The sequence below is a fragment of the Mesoplodon densirostris genome, chromosome 16 (assembly GCF_025265405.1).
Source record: "Mesoplodon densirostris isolate mMesDen1 chromosome 16, mMesDen1 primary haplotype, whole genome shotgun sequence".
Taxonomy (NCBI): domain Eukaryota; kingdom Metazoa; phylum Chordata; class Mammalia; order Artiodactyla; family Ziphiidae; genus Mesoplodon; species Mesoplodon densirostris.
Genome location: NC_082676.1, coordinates 34,862,613 through 34,868,612, shown reverse-complemented (window position 1 = coordinate 34,868,612; position 6,000 = coordinate 34,862,613).

Below are 6,000 nucleotides of genomic sequence, written 5' to 3'. Positions count from 1 at the left end.
CACTCCAAAAGAAAAATAGAGACAAAGACGGAAAATGGGAGAGAAAAAATAAGAAAGAATCGTTTCAGGAGTTTCATCATCTGACCAATAAGGGTTTGAGAACAGATAATTTTTAAAACTTAAAGAAATAATTCAAGAAAACTTCCCAGAACCAAAGGGCAAGAGTCTCCATACTGAATGTCATTGAAGTGCACTATCCAACATGGTAGCCCCTAGTCACATATGGCTAATTAAATTAAAATATAAATTACTTAAAATTAGATAAAACCAGACAAGCAGTTCCTTGGTCACATCAGCCAGATTTCAAGTGCTCAGCAGCCTCAAGCAGCTGGAAGCCACAGTATTGAACAGCACAGGTAGAGAGCATTTTTATCAGCACAGAAAGGTGGATTGGACAGCTCTGGCCTAGAACAATGGATGAAAGCAGATCCAGCAGGACACAGAGTCATGACATTTCAGAAGACCAGGGACAAAAAGAAAATCCCAAAAGCTTCCAAAAGGGAGTGGGGACATGAAAGAGGTCACACACAAAGGAACAGAAATCAGAAGGGCATTAAACTTCTCAACAGCAATACCAGAAGCAAGACTCTGTGTCTTCAAATTCAGACAGAAAATTCTGCCCCACCTAGAATTCTACACCCAAACAAGCATGAATGCAAAACAGAACATTATTCAGACATGCAAGTTCTTTAAAAAAAATTTACTCCTATGCATCATTCCTCAGAAAGTGACAAGATGATGCCCTCTACCAAAACAAGGGACAAAACCAAGAAAGAGACAGATCCAGGCAATTCAGTGCAGCAGAGAGGCAAGGGGAATGCCCAGGATGACGGCCATGTAGAAGCAGGAGCAAGCAGCCTAGGCCTAAGCAAGGAGAGAGCCTGGGGAGGGCTTGAATGTCCTGAGAGGGGAGTTAGTTACACTTCCGGTGGAAAACAGGTGATAGATTGGGACAGAGAAAACTAATCATTACTAGAGTAATTATTGGTTCCAAGGAAAATGAAAAGATGTCAAGAACAGAAACAGAAGCATAGACGTGTGCATGGCTTCAGTGTGAGTAATGAGAATTTAGGTCATAATGAGGCAACCTGTTTTGGGAAGGCGGGAAGTGGTTGTGAGGCAAGAAGGATACCAGAAACCTGACCTCTCATCACCCAGAGTAAGCAAGAAACAGTAGGATAAGCATGTCATTTAATGACATGGCAACAAACAACAGAAGAAACTTCTAAGTGGGGTGAAAATGGACACTGGAGGGAAAAACCAGAGTGGGGATCAGGTAGAGCAAGGCAGCTCTAATTTTGTTGTAAACTGGGTAGGACTGTTCCACTTTTTAAAGCATGTATGTCTATGAATTTGGTTTTTAACAATAAATTTTAAAAGCGCCAGCTCAGCGGTCACTGCCTCCCAAACCCCTTTAGGACGAAGTGCTCCGGTTCTTGCTCCCAAAGCCCCAGTACCAACCTCTCACCATACTGAATCGGTCTGTTCATGGGTCTGACATTTCCCCACCAAACTGGAAGCATTTCATGCCTGACCCAGAGAGGTGCCCAGGAAGTCTCTGTAAATCCAAACAGAAGCCCGGACAAGACCCCCTGCTGACCTCCCAGGCATGTTTGAGGTTCAGATGAAACTCCTGAGAGCGGGTGCTGGGAAATCCCCACATGGCATACGGATGAGCGGCGCCCCTGGGCGTCCACAGGGTGCTTCACAAACAACCAGGAGATGTGTTTGCAGAGGGCCTGCAATGTGCTTAGCAGTGGGCTGGGCCCTAAAAGGACACCCATGGGGCCAACATTAGCCTCAAAGCCCCCCCTGCCCTTTGGGTGGTTCATCCCAGCAGGGGGACTAATGAGGTTGTTTGGAACAAGCACAGCTTAATGATTAAGGTCACAGGTCTGGTTCTATCTGGTCTGAGAGTTACCCCTGCTGACCTGGGCCCTTCTCACTGGCCCGGGTCCCAACCCCCCACTCCACCCGGCCTTGATGACAGTGCACATGCACTGCTGCAGGGCCCCTTCGCCCTCGTGTGACAGCTATGTGCAGGCCCACAGGCTCTCTCCTGAGATCCTGTTATGGGCTGAATTGTGTCCCCTCCAAATTCAAAGGTTGAGGTCCTGACCCCCAGAACCTCAGAATGTGACCGTGGTTGGAGATGGGGCCTTTAAAAAGGCAATTAAGGCTTAAACAGGTCATATGGGTGAGTACTACCCAATACGACTAGCGTCTCTTTTTTTAAAATTAATTTTTATTGGAGTATAGTTGCTTTTACACTGTTGTGTTAGTTTCCACTGTAAAGTGAATCAGCTATACGTACAGATATATCCCCTCTTTTTTTGACTTCCTTTCCATTTAGGTCACCGCAGAGCACTAATCAGAGTTCACAGTAGGCTCTCATCAGTTATCTATTTTATACATAGTTTCAAGAGTGTATATATGTCAATTCCCATCTCACAACTGACTGGTATCTTTATAAGATGAGGAAATTAGGACAGACAAGCACAGAGGGGAGACCATGTGAAGACACGGGGAGAAGACTGAAGGAACCAACCCTACTGACACCTTGATCTTGGACTTCCAGCCTCCAGAGCTATGAAAGAATATATTTCAGTTGTTTAAGCTGCCCAGTCTGTCATACATTGTTCTTTTTGTGTGTGTGTGGTACGTGGGCCTCTCACTGCTGTGGCCTCTCCCATTGCGGAGCACAGGCTCCGGATGCGCAGGCTCAGCGGCCATGGCTCACGGGCCCAGCCGCTCCGCAGCATGTGGGATCTTCCCGGACAGGGGCACGAACCCATGTCCCCTGCATCGGCAGGCGGACTCTCAACCACTGCGCCACCAGGGAAGCCCTGTCGTACATTGTTATAGCAGCCCTGGGAAACTAATACAGTCCCTTCTCCTTCCCTCATGGAGGACTTCTGGGCCCCTGTCACCACCCTTGGAGCAGAAAGTTCCTGGGGGCCAGCAGGGGAGGGAGACCCATGGGCTTTCTGCAGACTACGCTCTGCGTGCAGGGCCACACTCCAGACGTCTCGGGGCAGCCGGGCTCACCCTGCCCAGCAGCCTCCTCCCCCACCGAGACATCTAAGTGAGGAACCTCATTGTCCCACCTCCCCTTCAGCCTGGACGACCCTCCCTCCAGGCTGGAAGCCGCAGGACAGAGCTCAAGTGAACGTCACCCCTTACCATGGAGGCCTGTGAGGTCCACTTTCTTATTCTCAAAAGTCCTAACCCCTCCCTACACACCAGGCATCATCTTGGAGGATTTGGAAAACGATGAGTCAATTGCCAAGACTGAACTCAAGGAGCTCAGGTCACCCAACTGAGACTGAGAAGCAACTGACTAAGCACTTTAAGGCATGAAGTGGGCAAACCAGTCTCCCTGTCTGGCCTCTTGTTTCGCTTTTCTGGGCTTTAACCTCTCATAATGGAGCCCCAAAGAGTCAGACCTGAGTCCTCAAAGCACAGCAGGTATGTATGGCACAGGCCAGAAGGGGAGCCACTGGGAGTGACGACAGGCTGCTCAGGCCAGGACCCTGGGTTCCTCTCTCACTCACCCCTACCTCCAATCCATCCTCAAGGCCTGTCTGTTCCTCCCACAATATGCATTTCTGCTGCGTCTGCTCTGAACCACCTCCACTTCCTGAATCTTTCACCTGAATACCTGGGCAGCTCCCAGCCAGCCCCCTACTTCCACTCTGCCCGCTCCTGGACAGTCTCCCCACTGACCCTGCAGGGGAAGCACACTGTGTTGCTCTCCTGCTAAAGACTCACCGGTGGGTTCCAGATGCACTTATTAAAAGTCAGCCTCCTGCCACTGGCCCCTGAGGTCCCTGCCCACCCCTCCAGCCTCATCTCCTTTTACTACCTGCCTCACACGTGGCCCTCCAGACACATGGTCTTCTGTTATTGTCAGACAAAGCCAAGACTTTTCCTGCCTCAGGGCCTTTGCACTTGCTGTTTCCACCACCTGGAATGCTCCTCCCCTAATTCTTCATGTCTCAGCTTGAAACACTGCCTCCTCAGAGAGGCCTCCCCGACCCTCTGGACTAATTGGATCCCCCGTTACTTGCCACCTCAGCACCATGTTCAGTTCTGTCTTGGCGCTTAGGTGATATGTAATTGCTGTATTTGTCTCCTCGTTGTCTCTCTCCCCACTGGGATGTGAGTCCCTCGAGGGCAGGGACCCCGTCTGTCTAGTTTTCCCTCATATCTTCAACACTGAAAAAGTACCTGGCACACAATAAGAGTTCAACAAAGATTGATTGAAGAAACTAAAACTCTGGAATGCTATGGAACATATGCAAGATATGTCCATATGGCTCCAGTCTCTTTAGACAGAACTGATTGCTTCTGACAGTGACTGATGCCTGGCATGACCAGTGCCCCTGCGAGGGCGTTTCCTCTCTTTACTCTGAATGAGTGAGCTGTCCAGCTGTCCCCAAGGTCTCATGCCTCTGCAGGAAATGGAACTAGTTTTCTGCTGATTCAGCACCCATCATTCCCTTAGGAGGGAAACTTAACAGACTAGTCACTGGCAAAGGGGATGATGGCAACATGTGGCTTTGACCAGTGATGATCCATCCCCTATTGACCTTGCCACTCAAATGAAATTTCTGTTCTTTTAAGCCACCCAGCTTATGGTATTTTGCTAGGGCAGCCCTAAGGCATTAATACAAGCATCATTCAAACCTGCCTCTAATAAGATTGGCTTCCACTGGGCATCTTATGAGCTTCCTCCTGGAGTGAAGTCATCAAGAGTCTGAAGGGAGGGGCCTCCCTGGTGGCGCAGTGGTTGAGAGTCCGCCTGCCGATGCAGGGGATACGGGTTCGTGCCCCGGTCTGGGAGGATCCCATATGCCGCGGAGCGGCTGGGCCCGTGAGCCATGGCCGCTGGGCCTGCGCATCCGGAGCCTGTGCTCCGCAACGGGAGAGGCCACAACAGTGAGAGGCCCGCATACCGCAAAAAGAAAAAAAAAAAAAAAAAAAAAAAAAGAGTCTGAAGGGAGAGACATGCTTGTCATCACAGGAAGTGCCAAATCATTACCAAAGAGCCGCGAATAATGGGAGAAACCACAGGTGAGGTCAGCATTCTGATTAACAAGTCATATTAGCAAAACGGGGGAAGAGGAAGGAAGGCAGGGGAAGAGGAAACCCTGGGAGAGCCTGAGGGTGTGGGACTTTCGGGGAAAGAAGAGTCATTCATTCAACAAGCATTTCTCAGCACATGCTTTGCCTAATAGCCTTCAGAACTTTCAGGTAGAAAAATCATGGGAAAAAGTCTTTCTTTACAAGAACTCAAAATCTAGTTTAAAAAATATGAATACTTTAACTTGATTAATGGTCGTTTAAAGCTAGAAGAGATTAGAAATCAGCCTATGGTGGTCCAGATTCCTTCATTCAGCAAAAAGTGTTTATTATTCATGACTATTCTTTGCCATACTCTGTTCTTGGCATTTGAGATACAACATGATCAAAAAAATCTCCACCCTCAAAGAATTTATATTCTAGAGGAGAAGGTAGATGATACACAAACAAGAAAACAGATGGCAAAGAGCAATGATGACACAAACCAAGGCAAAATGGTAACAAGTGATGAGGGTTTTTCAGGATGGTCAGATGGCAAAAGCCTCTAAGGAAGTCGTGTTTGTGCTGGGTCTTGAATGACAAGAAAGAGCTATGAAAGTGTGCAGCAAAGGATTAACTCAGCAGACCTGAGTTGTCCAAACCCTGCACATTCCAAAGAAAGGTCTGATCCTGTCCAGCTCCAGGGAGATAACCTTTAAATATGTAAATGAGATTTAGGCCAAGAACACCCAAGGGGTCTGCCCAAGGTCACACATTGATGTGGAGGAAGAACTGGTCTGCTGACCCTGACGCAGGGGTTTTTCCCTGAAACAGTAGAAATAGTAGAAATGGGACAGGCTTAGGAGTCACACAGACATAGTTTCAAACACTGGTTCTACCCTCATTAGCTATGTGACCCTGGGGAATCTTTTAACC